Source organism: Rattus norvegicus, chromosome 11 (assembly GCF_036323735.1).
Source record: "Rattus norvegicus strain BN/NHsdMcwi chromosome 11, GRCr8, whole genome shotgun sequence".
Lineage (NCBI taxonomy): Eukaryota > Metazoa > Chordata > Mammalia > Rodentia > Muridae > Rattus > Rattus norvegicus.
Genome location: NC_086029.1, coordinates 87,068,501 through 87,080,881, shown reverse-complemented (window position 1 = coordinate 87,080,881; position 12,381 = coordinate 87,068,501).

The following is a 12,381-nucleotide window of genomic DNA, read 5'->3' as shown; positions in this document are numbered from 1 at the left end:
TTAATTATCTGGACCATTCTTATAAATTATAAATGTCAATGTATTTATAATTTGCATTTCTCTGATACTTACGGATTTTGAACATTTTAAAAATCTCTCTCAGTTATTCTGGTTTTAATAGTTTGTTTGTTTTGCTTTTGTTTTTGTTTTTTTGTTTTTGTCAGAACTTTCTGCTTGGTTCTGTGCCTCAATTTAAATTGGTTAATTATTATTTGTTTTATGTTAAGTTATTTTTAGTTTTATATATCCCGTATTCTACTTTTATCAGATTTATGTTTATTCTATTTTTTTTCAGATTTACATTTAGTACAGATTTGTTTCCTATCCTGTGGGCTACCAGTATGCCCAAATTATGGTGTCCTTTGCTTTATCGCAGCTCTTTAGCTTCATAAGACTCCACATATTGTTACCCTCAGAACCTTTGCTACTGGTGCCTTATTTAGAAGGTCCTCTGCAGTGAAATTAGTTCAATCCGATTTCCCATCCTCTGTTCTATCAGATTCAGGGTCTTATGTAAAAATCCTTGATCCTTGAGTTTTGTACAGTTACAGATATGTCTATTTTCATTCTTTGACAGCAGCTATCCAATTAGACCAGCACTATTTGTTACACATGCTTTCTTTTCATTGGTATGTATTTTTGGAATCTATTTAAAAACTCAGACTACCAAAGTGTGTGGAATTATTCCTGGTCTTCTTCATATCTATTCCATTGATCTACATGTCTGTTATTATGCCCATGTACTCTCCTGTTTTTAATACTGTAGCTCTGTAGTGCAACTTGAAACTAGGATGGTTTACAGAAGCAATTTTATGCTTCAAACTTTTAAACTGGCCCATTGAACACTGAGACAATTCAATCAACTACAAAGTATGTTCATGAGGGCAATTAAAGCATGTGGGGTACACAACAACATTGCACCATTGTGAATATGTAGAACAGACAAAAGATGATCAACGCTGGAATCTAAGAATCATAAAAATTAGTTAATATGACCAGCATGAGACATGTGGAGAACACTGAATCAGCAGTAGTATTACCTTTTACATAAACATTCCTTGGAGAATGCTACCTTGTAAAATTTTTGTGTGAATATACCCTTGATATCAGTGGTTAATAGCATCAGCCTAGATAGAATATATAGAGAACACTCCATTCACCTGTGGCTTCTCACATTTTTTCTTTTTTCTTTTCTTTTCTTTTCTTTTTTTTTTACCTTCCAGCAGTTACTGGTGACCCTCCATCTCTTAATATAGAACTCAAACCTCACATTTGTCACAGTTGGCAAGATTGATTGTATGGCAGAGAGGAGGAGGAGGTGTGACACCTGCATATTTGAAATTGGTTTCCAGACAGGTATGTTTCCAGGAAAGGATTGGACACCTGGGAAAGTAAAACTGTCTGTTTTTTACTGTGTTGAATGTTGGCAAAGAGAATTATCTGGGGCAAGAACCCATCATGCTGAAATAGTGAGCTACACAAAGGAAACTGAAGGCTTAAGCAAATGACTTGGAGTGAACCTGTCATGAAGATAACACAGGGACACTTGCAGAATGAACTATGTTCATGGCACCTTCATTTATAATAGTCAGAAACTGGAAACAACCTTGCTGCTCGTCAACTGAAGAATGGATACATCTACACAATGGATTGCGTAGAACCAGAAAAATATGAATGATATGTACTCATTTGTGAGTGAATATTAGCCATTAAATGTAGGATAACCATGCTATAGTCCAAAGAAACTGGGTAATAAGGAGGTCCTGAGGGTGGATGCATGACTCCCACTCAAAGAGGGAAACTAGTCATTGGAGGTGGATAGAGAAAGCAAACTGCATAGGAGGTGTGAGGAAGTGAATTGGGAATAATGATCAAGTGTGGAGAGAGGGAAAGTGGGAGACTGAAGGAGTGAGAATGGAAATACGTGGGGCATATCCCTGAGACTAACTGATGGCCTGAGGCAGAAGAGGATAAACAGAATCTATGGAGGTGACCATAGCCGAAATTCCTACCAAAGGATGAAATAGAGATTGAAGTGTTCACCTCTTATAGCCAGGTAGGGCTTCTAGAGGTAATATGAGACATAAATCTACCCACAAAATCTTCAACCCAAAATTTGTCTTGCTCACAAGATATGGAGTGATAAAGATGGAGCAAAGATTGAAGAAACAGGCAACCAATGACTGTCCCAACTTGAGACCCATCTCACCTGAGAGAGGCAACACCTAACACTATTAGCTCCATCCAGCAGCCGATATCATTCAGAGCTTGAGGAGTCTTCTGGAAGAGTTGGAGATACAATTGAGCAAGAACACCAGAAGAAGACCTACAGAGTTAAGCGTCCTGGGCCCATGGGAACTCACCGAGACTGGGCCAACCAACAACCAGGAGGCATGGAGGGGCTAGATCTTGACCCTCTGTACATTTGCAGCAAATGTGTAGTTGGCCTTCATGTGGATTTACTAAAAACAAGAGCTGGCGCTAAGTTTCTGTTGGCTGACACTGGATCCCCTACCTCTACCTGGACTGCCTGGTTGATCCTCAATGGGGGAACACGTGTCTAGTTCTACTAGTACTAGATATTCCAGGGTAGGACGATATCCAAGGGGACCCCCCCCTTCTCTGAAGTTAAGAGGAGGGGCAATGTGGGATGGATTTGTAAGGATGGAACTGAGAAGACAGAAGTAAAAAGGGACCGTAATCAGGATATAAAGTGAATAAAAATAATTAATTCTTGAAAAATAAGTCTTAAAAATATAAAAAAACAAGATACTTCCATTGAAGGCTGGGCAGACTATAGGGAAGCTGTGAGCTGTGGTGATGATCCTTCTAAAGATAAAAATGAAAGAAAACATTAGCTAGAATGATGGGAACACATCCTCCTGATAATCAAAAGAATAATGTCTGGCTGAAAAGGATACTGTATGGATCCTATGTACACAAGTCTACATTTTGTGGGTGTTGATGCTGTAGAGGCAGTTGGGGAAATCATCTGCGGTGTTTCAAGGTCATTATATCCTGCCTTGGAAACAATGAGCTCCTAGAATACTCAGTTTCTCGCATGCACTATTGCTTAGCATGCTGAAGGTGGAGACACTTCTCAGGCTATGGCATGTATTGTGGGCATGCAGGGCTTTCCACATTAATAAACCATTCAATGTATACAGAACATGGATGAATATTTGTCCAATGATTAGGTATATCCTAGGTGTGGACATTTTTCAAGGGTTGGAAAACCCTTCAAACAACCACCAGTGAAGTTTAGACAGTAACTGAGGACAATCCCAATGGAGTGGGAACTTACATCTCCCCTGCAAGTACTAACAACCTCAAGAATGGTGGTTCTCATATGCCAGAATCAGATATGGGAAGGAAGAAGTCAATCAGACTATTCTGCGTTTAGAAATGGCTGGCACAATAGAGATAGTACACAGACAATGCAATGCTTCCATGGAACCTGGATGGAACCCAGATGGCACTTGAAGAACTGTTTTGGATTTTCCAGAGCCGAGAGAAGAGACCTAACCCTTGCATGTACTAACCCCTGCATGTAGACGTGCCATTCATGGGAGATCTAATGAACCAATTGAGTCTGACTCTAGGTAGATATCACTATGGAATTACTTGGCCAACACTTTCTTCTCTATTTATATTTCCTAGGAGATTTAAAAAGACTTTTTCCCTAGAAAAGTGGATGGTACAAGTCATTACTTCCCACAAGAATACTTACATGGCCCCATAACTTGTCATGGCATCATGGTTAGGAACTTGGCACCTTGGAATTTCTCTGATCCACTCTAAGGTGCCAGGTTACTGATGCTATCATGGTAACCTCTGATTCCCTTACATAATGGAATTGGTAGATGGGAGGCTAGGATCTTCTATAAAGTCATAGAGATGCACAATGAATGACTCTAAAGTACAAGGGTTTAGCTTGTCTATACCAGTGGGGAGCAGTAAGGAATAATAACTTAATAACAGTGATTAGGAGGTCATGGTACCAGTAAAATAAACGTGATAGGTCAAGAAATTGGCCCCAGGGGGCAGATCCACGTGAACCTAGTCTCTGCAAGGAAGAGACCACCCAAGCCTTCAGTGCCTGGTATGCTGCTAGCTCCATGTGGGTCATAGGTCACCTGGACAATGGCAACAGATCAACTGTCCATTTATGTAATTTTGGTAGATGCAGGAATTGGTCAATGAAGCCAGAGGCTGAACTAAGAGTTCTATGTCTGACAGTTTTAGATGATTCCTTCCTCTAGACCTCCTTCTAGGCCTGTATACCAAGTTAAGTGGTGTTTGGAGAGTTCACATTATGGATTGCCACATGCCATTTGCACAATAAGCTATTGAACCCCATGATGTTATGTATGGGGAGACCTCCAAGTCTAGAAAGCTGCTGGACATGCACTTTCCTAGAGATCCAAGGAACCTAGAGACTGCCCAGGAGCAGAGATCCTGAAGAGTGTGTAAACCCAGAGGACAGAATGTAAAGACCCTGGGGAGTTTGGCAGCATCTTCAAATTGCAGAACTTAGAGTGGCGGTGTAGCCAACAGTTTTCTTAATCTTGTCCTGTGATTTTTCCCACTTTCACTTTGCAAGACATGGTCTGCCAACAAGCAGGATGTTGCTTTTCTCAATATTGCTGGATGGAATACAGATCCAAGGAGAACCCCTACGGGCTCATCTGAACAAGACACTAACATGGTTGGCACAGAGGTAATAGAAAGCTGTAAGGACTTACCAAAGTTTTGGCAAAGTGTTACTGATATGGATGTGTAGAATGAGCTAAAGATGATTGACACTGGATACTCAGGAGCCTCAGAGCAAGCATTTATGTAATCCATTGTGCAACCCCTTCTGGCAAAATGCTCTTTATGTGTATTAGTTTTGTGTAATAAAATCCTGAGATCAGAGATGAAAGCCTTCACCTCAAGTGAAGAAATTATATTTTATCTGTCAAAATTTCTCAACTTTCTTAAACCTCCTTGCTTCCTGTGGCCCTCCTTCTCTGGCTTTACTTTCTTTCCATGTTTATTTTAATATTAATTGTGTTTGTGTATATCTGTGTATGTGTGTGTGTGTGTGCCTGTGTTTCAAATTGTGCATCCTAGAAGGTAACAAAATGCAAATCATGCCATACACAACAGGGCTATATGAAAGGTGATGGGATGGGAACATATGTATAATTTGTATTAAAACAACAACAACAAAAAGAAGCATGCAACTCCTTAGGGCTTAGGCCCTCCTGCAGTCTCTTAGAACAATTTAGATTCTTTAAGAGATAGCAGTAACAGATTTCTGAGATTTCCTTTGTATCCTGCTAACTGCAGGTAGCGCTTTGGTTCTCTTTGGAAATCGATGCAGATGTACTCCCTCAGTGATCATAGGTAAGGCAATGCCAAGTTTAAAGTTCCAACTGTCCTAGAACAGATTTACAGTGTTTATAAGAACTCTGACAGTTTCTACCCTCTAAATATATGAAGAAGCTTATGCAAGCAACCTATGATGTTTGAACCTTGGCCCTCCTGACCTCAGGGGTTGCGTTGAGACACTATGAAAAAATTTAGGTAACCTACATAACTCCAACACTGGAAAAAGTATCCCTGTCTTGATATGATTGAAACAGATGTAGAATTAAAAGATAAATCCTAAGGGCAAGGCCCCAGTGACTCACATGAAAAAAGGCTTCTTTTACATAGCTACTAAGACATGATTCAACTCCAAGTAAGATCAAGCCTGCAATATTCTGTCTCGACAAATGAAAATAATATAGCTGACTGCTAAGTCAAAGACACCTCAAGGCTAAAACAGGTAGTTCCAATAATGATCACCCTGCCACCCAATACAGGTAGGACTCTGAAAAGAAAAAAATCTTGGGAATGGCAGAGTGAAAAGGGAAGGCTCTTTCTAATCACTGTTGGTAGCTTTATTCTTGCTGACTCCTGTCTCTAGGATTCAGCAATTTACAAAAGAAATGGAGTTGGGAGTATCATCCCACCACAACCCCTGAGGCCAGGAGAGCCAAGGTTCAAACATATAGGTTGCTTGCATAAGCTTCTTCATCGATTTAGAGGGTAGAAACATCAACCTGTGCATTTTAAGAGAAAACCATTCATTTCAGATCATAAATCATTGGGTAAAGTTTTCTAAGAAAAGTTAGTATTTATAGGGCAAAGTGTCTCCAAACAGATTATTTACTATCAGAAACAATAGAACCAGTCAATTCTCTGTGGATAATTCTATGGAAGAAAATGGCAGAAAGAATGTTGAGTCTTTGTGTACTTAGGTATCACTGTGACCTCCTAGTATGAATTCAGTAGTGTTACTTCTGTTTCTGTTTGGGGGAATAGTTTGAGAAGAATTGCTATTAGCTCTTCTTTGAATGTCTGGTAGAATTGTGCAGTAAATCATCTGGCCTTGTGCTTTTTTTCTTTTTTGTTGGGAGACTTAATGACTGCCTCCATTTCTTAGGGGTTACCTGAATGTTTAGATAGTTTACTTGATGTTGATATCATTTTGCTATGTGGTATCTGTCTAGAAATGGATCCATTTTATTTAGATTTTCCATTTTTCTGGAGAAAAGACTTTTGAAGCAAGACTTAATGATTTTTTGCATTTCCTCGTTTTCTGTTGTTATGTCTCCCTTTTCATTTCTGATTTAGTTAATTTGGATATGGTCTCTGTGCCTTTTCCTTAATTTAGCTAAGGGTTTGTCTGTCTTGTTGATTTTCTCAGAGAACCAGCTCTTGGTTTTGATGTTTCTTTGCATTGCTCTCTTTTTTTCTCGTTCATTGATTTAAGCCCTGAGATTGATTATTTCCTGTTGTCTACTGGATTGAGTGTATTTGCTTCTTTTTTTTCTACAGCCCTCAGGTGTGCTATTAATTTGTTAGTAATAAGATCTCTTCAATTTTCTTATTAACCCACTTAGAGCTATGAATTTTCCTCTTACCACTGCTTTCATTGTGTCCCATAAGTTTAAGTATGTTTTGCCTTCATTTTCATTGAATTCTAGAAAGTCTTCAATTGCGTTGTTTATTTCCTGACCCAGTGATCATTAAGAAGAGAGTTGTTCAATTTCCATGATTATGTACACTTTTGATTGTTTCTGTTGTTGTTAAAGTCCATCCTTAATCCATTGTGATCTGATAAATGCAAAGGGTTATTTCAATCTTCTTGTATCTGTTGAAGCTTGCTTTGTGACTGATTATATGGTCAATTTTAGAGAAGGTTCCATGAGGTCCTGAAAAGAAGGTATATTTTTCGTTTAGGGGTGAAAGGTTCTGCAGATAGCTGTTAAATCCATTTGCTTCATAACATCTGTTAGTTTCATTGTTTCTCTGTTTATTTTCTTTCTCAATGATCTGTCCGTTGGTGAGAGTTGGGTGTTGAAGTATCCCACTATTACTCTATGTGGTCAAATGTGTGATTTGAGGTTTAGTAGAGGTTCTTTGATGAATATCAGTGCCCTTGCATTTGGAGCATAGGTGTTCAGAGTTAAGATTTTGTCTTGGTGAATTTTTCTTTCAATTAGTTTGCATCCTTCTCCATCTCTTTTGGTAGAAAGTCTATTGTATTAGATATTAGAAAGGCTGCTCCAGATTGTTTCTTGGGTCCATTTGCTTGGAAAACCTTTTTCAAACCCTTTACTCTGAGGTAGTGTCTATCTTTGTTACTGTTACATTTCTTGTCTCCATCAGAATAATGGATCCTGTTTACTTAACCAGACTGTTAACCTGTGTCTTTTTTTGATGAATTGAACTTGTTGATGTTGAGAAATATTAACGACCAATGAGTGTTAGTTCCTGTTATTTTGATGTGGGAGGTGTTGCTGTGTAAGTGTGTGTATGCATATGTGTATGTGGCTGTGTGTGGGGGGGTGTATTTATGTGTGTGTGTGTGTGTGTGTATGCATGTGTGTTTATGTGTGTACATAATTTTCTTCTTTTGTTTTTGCTGTGAGATGATAAATTTCTTGTGTTTGGTGGGTGCAATTACCCTCTCTATGTCAGACGTTTTCTTCTGGTAGTCTCTGTAGGGCTAGAATAGTAAAAAGATAATGTGTGAATTTGGTCTTGTCATGGAATACCTTGGTTGCTCCATCTATGTTGATTGAAGTTTTGTTGGGTATGTTGTCTGGATTGATATCTGTAGTCTCTTAGGGTCTATAAGACATTTGTCCAGGATCTTCTGGATTTTAGAGTCTTTCCTGAGAAGTCAGGTGTAATTCTGATAGGTCTACCTTTATATGTTATTGTACCTATTTTCTTTGCAGCTTTTAATATTCTTTCTTTGTTCCGAACATTTAGTGTTTTTATTATTATGAGGCAGAAGGACTTTCTTTTCTGGTCCAATCTGTGTGGTGTTCTGTAGGCTTCTTTAACATTTACAGCCACCTTTTTCTTTAGGTAGGGAGGTTTTCATCTATGATTTTGTTGAATATATTTCCTGGCCCTTTGAACTGGAAATCTTCACTCTCTTCCACTCCTGTTATTCTTAGGTTTGTCTTTTCATGGTTTCCAACATTTTCTGGATATTTAGAGATGGGGATATTTTACATTTTGCATTTTCTTTGATCTATGTATCCACTCTTTCTGTGGTATTTTCTGTCTAACATTCTTTCTCCATCTTTTCTACTCTGTTAGTGATGCTCATGCCTTAGTTCCTGTTCTCTTTCCTTGGCTTTCCGTCTTTAAGTTTGCCTCCATGCATTTTTTTAATTGTGTTTATTTCATTTTTTAGGTCTTAGACTGTTTTATTCATTTCCTTTTCATTGTATTTTTCTGTAATTATTTAAGGGACTTACATATTTCCTATGTAATGGCTTCTACTTATTTGCCTGTGTTTTCTGTATTTCTTTAAAGCAATTATATCTTCCTTAAAGGCCTCTATCATCTTCATGAGATAAGATTTTAGGTCAGAATCTTGATCTTCTGGTTTGCTAGCATATCCAGGGCTTGCTATAGTAGAGGAAGTAAGTTATGATAGTGCCAAGTTACATTGGCTTCTATTGCTTATTCTCTTGTACTTGCTTCTCATTATCTGGTTTTCTCTGGTGTTTAACTGGCTTGAGTGTCTCAGCTTGGAGCAGCCCTCCTTAGAGGTAGGTGGAACCGTATGCCTCAGATTTGAGCAGGCCTCCTGTGAGAGGCAGAGCTGTGTGTTTAGGGTCAGAGCTGGCCTCTTGGGAGCCAGGCACAGCTGTGGGGTGCGGCACGGGGTGCTCCTCTGCAACCACCCAGTTACGTTATTTACAGTAATCATTTTAAGTAGCTGGGCTTTCCTTTGAAAGTTGTGCACACTAAAGCAATCGTATGGGCTCACAAGATGGCTCAGTTGTGCACTTAACGCCAAGTCTGGTGGCCTGATATTGATCTCCAAGTCCCACATGATGGAAAGAGATAAATGACCCTGATGGTTGCTCATTGACCTCTACATGTGCTGTGGCACATATGCTCACATGGACATACAATAAGTGAATATAGTAATTTTTTTAAAAAGCAATTGTAACATATAAAGGGAATGTGCTGTCTTAGTAGTAAAGAGGAGAACCATGTCCAAGGTCTATCCACAGTCAGGTATGGCTGTGAGCAGTGCTCGCACAGACCCCAGTCAGTCTGGTTTTGTCATTCTTTTGTTGTTTACTCTTTCCCTTCTCCCTTGAAAGTACAGTCACAGCCTCAGAACATGTGCTTCTGTATAAGCTGTCATTAACATTGACACTTAAATTACCACGTTATTTCTTTAGCATATTAATTATAGTTACAAACACATTCTGTCCTCTTCTAAAATAATCAGCTGAAACTAAATTACTATATTTCTCTTATCGCTGAACTCTTGCCAGAAGGACACTTGTCATTAAAAATAATTCTGTCCCATGACAATTAGGAAAAATATGAGACCGAAAGTAGCAATGAATCAAAGTATCAGGGATGAGTCAGACCAAATCTTTCCCCCTGAGATGCCAGTATTGTTGATAGCTTCTATAAGCACCATGTTTCAGTACTGGCTTTAGTTGGATCACAAAACTCTCACCCAGTCAATTTCCAAAGCACGTCTTATTAAAACAGGATTCACTCACTGGTTGATTCAGATGTTACAGACTTATACTACAAAAGAATGTTTTCTGATGTGTTTGTGTGTTTGTGTGTGTGTATGTGTGTTCATGTGTGCATGTGTGCGTATGTGTGTGTGTGCGTATGTCTGTGTGTGTGTGTGTGTGTGTGTGTGTGTGTGTGTGTGTAAGCCAAAAATGTACTTCTAAAGATTTTAAAAACATGCTGTTAAAATGCGTCTGTTGAGCAGGTAAACGAGTCAGTAGGTAACGGTATTAGGTGCCAAGCCTGGTGCCCTGAGTGCAATCTCCATTCTTATGAGTTGTCCGCTGACTTCCCTATTCATGCTGAAACACGTGTATGACCACACACATTTATGCAGGATAATAATAAGAGTGATAAATAATATGAATAATACATGAATAAAAATGATAAATATAATAATAAAATGATAAATATAAAAGTGTAAATGCAATTCTTACAAAAAAAGCTTTCAAATAATTTTGAGACGCCCCTTTGTAGGCAGAAGAATTCACATTAATTTTGTAGCTCAAAAGATAAGAATTGTTTACACAATGTATTTAGTCAAGATTTATGTCACCCCCTTTTTTCATTTTGATTCATTAAAGTGACTCTTTCCTTCCCAGAACAGATATACATCTCATATGGGCGAATCACTTCATCTTGGAAGCAATATCGTTTTATAATTATCTAAAATTTAGGTTTTGTCAAAACAGTAATTGTATACAAAACCAGAAAATCACCTTTACTGTCAAAGGCCCAAGCATTTGATGATGAACATATGTTTATGATAAACTCTTTGACATAGTTTTCTACAGACACCTTTCAAACTGTGTATTCCTTGAAATTAAAAACATGGCTCAGAAATCATGAGTGATGTTTCTTGTTGTTTCTAATTTAATATGAGAATTTCTTTCTTTGAAGTTCAGTCCTCACATCTGTAAGTAATGATAAAATGTTAATTCCCTATCATTTTCTTTGTTTTTTTCTCCTATATTCTTCCCCCAAAACCTCCCATATATCCCTCTCCTCACTCTCCTTCAAATCTATGGCCTTTTTTATTAATTGATCATTATTATATGTACATTCCTGTGTGTATATACATATGTATTCCTAAATACAGTGTGTGCAGTCAGCATAGAGTTACTTGTGTATGTTTTCAGGGCTGACAGTCGGTGTTGACCTCCTTTCTCTGAGAAGGTCCTCTTCTCCTGCTTCCAGCTTTACTCAATAACTAATTGTTCTTTGTTTTTGTCCTTGACTGAACGATCCAATCGCTCCATCTTGTCTTCAAACATGAATAATCTGTTGCCAACTACATTCACGGTATATGAGGCTCACTTCTCAGTTTTTATTTGACTCGCAGCATTTTTTATTTCCATCATTTCAAAGTGTGTCTTCTTATATATTTCGCCTCTTTATTGAATTTCTTATTTATATCTTGCATTGACACTCTTATTCCATTCAGTGGTTCGTCTTCTTCCTCTTTAAATTATTCTTAACTTTATTCATGTCCTCTTGATTTCTTTGGACCTATTTAGAATTATTCATATTAATTCTGGCTCCAGAATATCATCTAAGCCAGTCTTATTTGGGACATTACTGCAGTGCTGTAAACTTTTAGAGGAGATATAACATCTTGTTTTATTTTTATGTTCCCAGTGTCAATTTGTACACCAAAAGCTAGAATCATGGCCGATTTCCATAAAGGCACCTTTCTGATTCAGTAGAAGCATTTCCAATATTCAGGAAGGCGGGGTATTATTTTCCACTGGTGGACTGATATGGATAGCACTGTGCTCATTTTTCCAGTCATCACCAAGTAGAATACTTCCAGAAAAAACAGTCACTGTCCATGTGTAACCCTGCTAGGAAAAAGCAGAGGAGAGATAACGTGAGTTTTGGTTAAATGTCAATGAAATGAGGCATATATGTAAAGAATAAAAGAACATATATGGGTAAAAAATAGAGCAGAATCTGTCTTCCTAAACTGATACCTGAGTACTAAATTAAAAAGTAGTGTAAGAGAAAGAAGAGCTGCCTGGAGACACAAGGATTACCTCGTCTGGCTGCCTTATTGCATCCGGAGTCTCTTGGCCTCCCTTCAACAGAAAGTTTAATAAATATGTAATTTTGGGAAGTGTCATGGTTATGGTTAATGAAAGAGGACAAAAGAGAATGCTTTAACAGAAGAGACGAACTTCAGTGGAGAACACAAGAGAAGTGAAGTGACTCAGAATGAGATACAGTTTTGCTATTGGAGTATGATGTGGCTGCCTCGTGTAAGAATTATGAACGTAG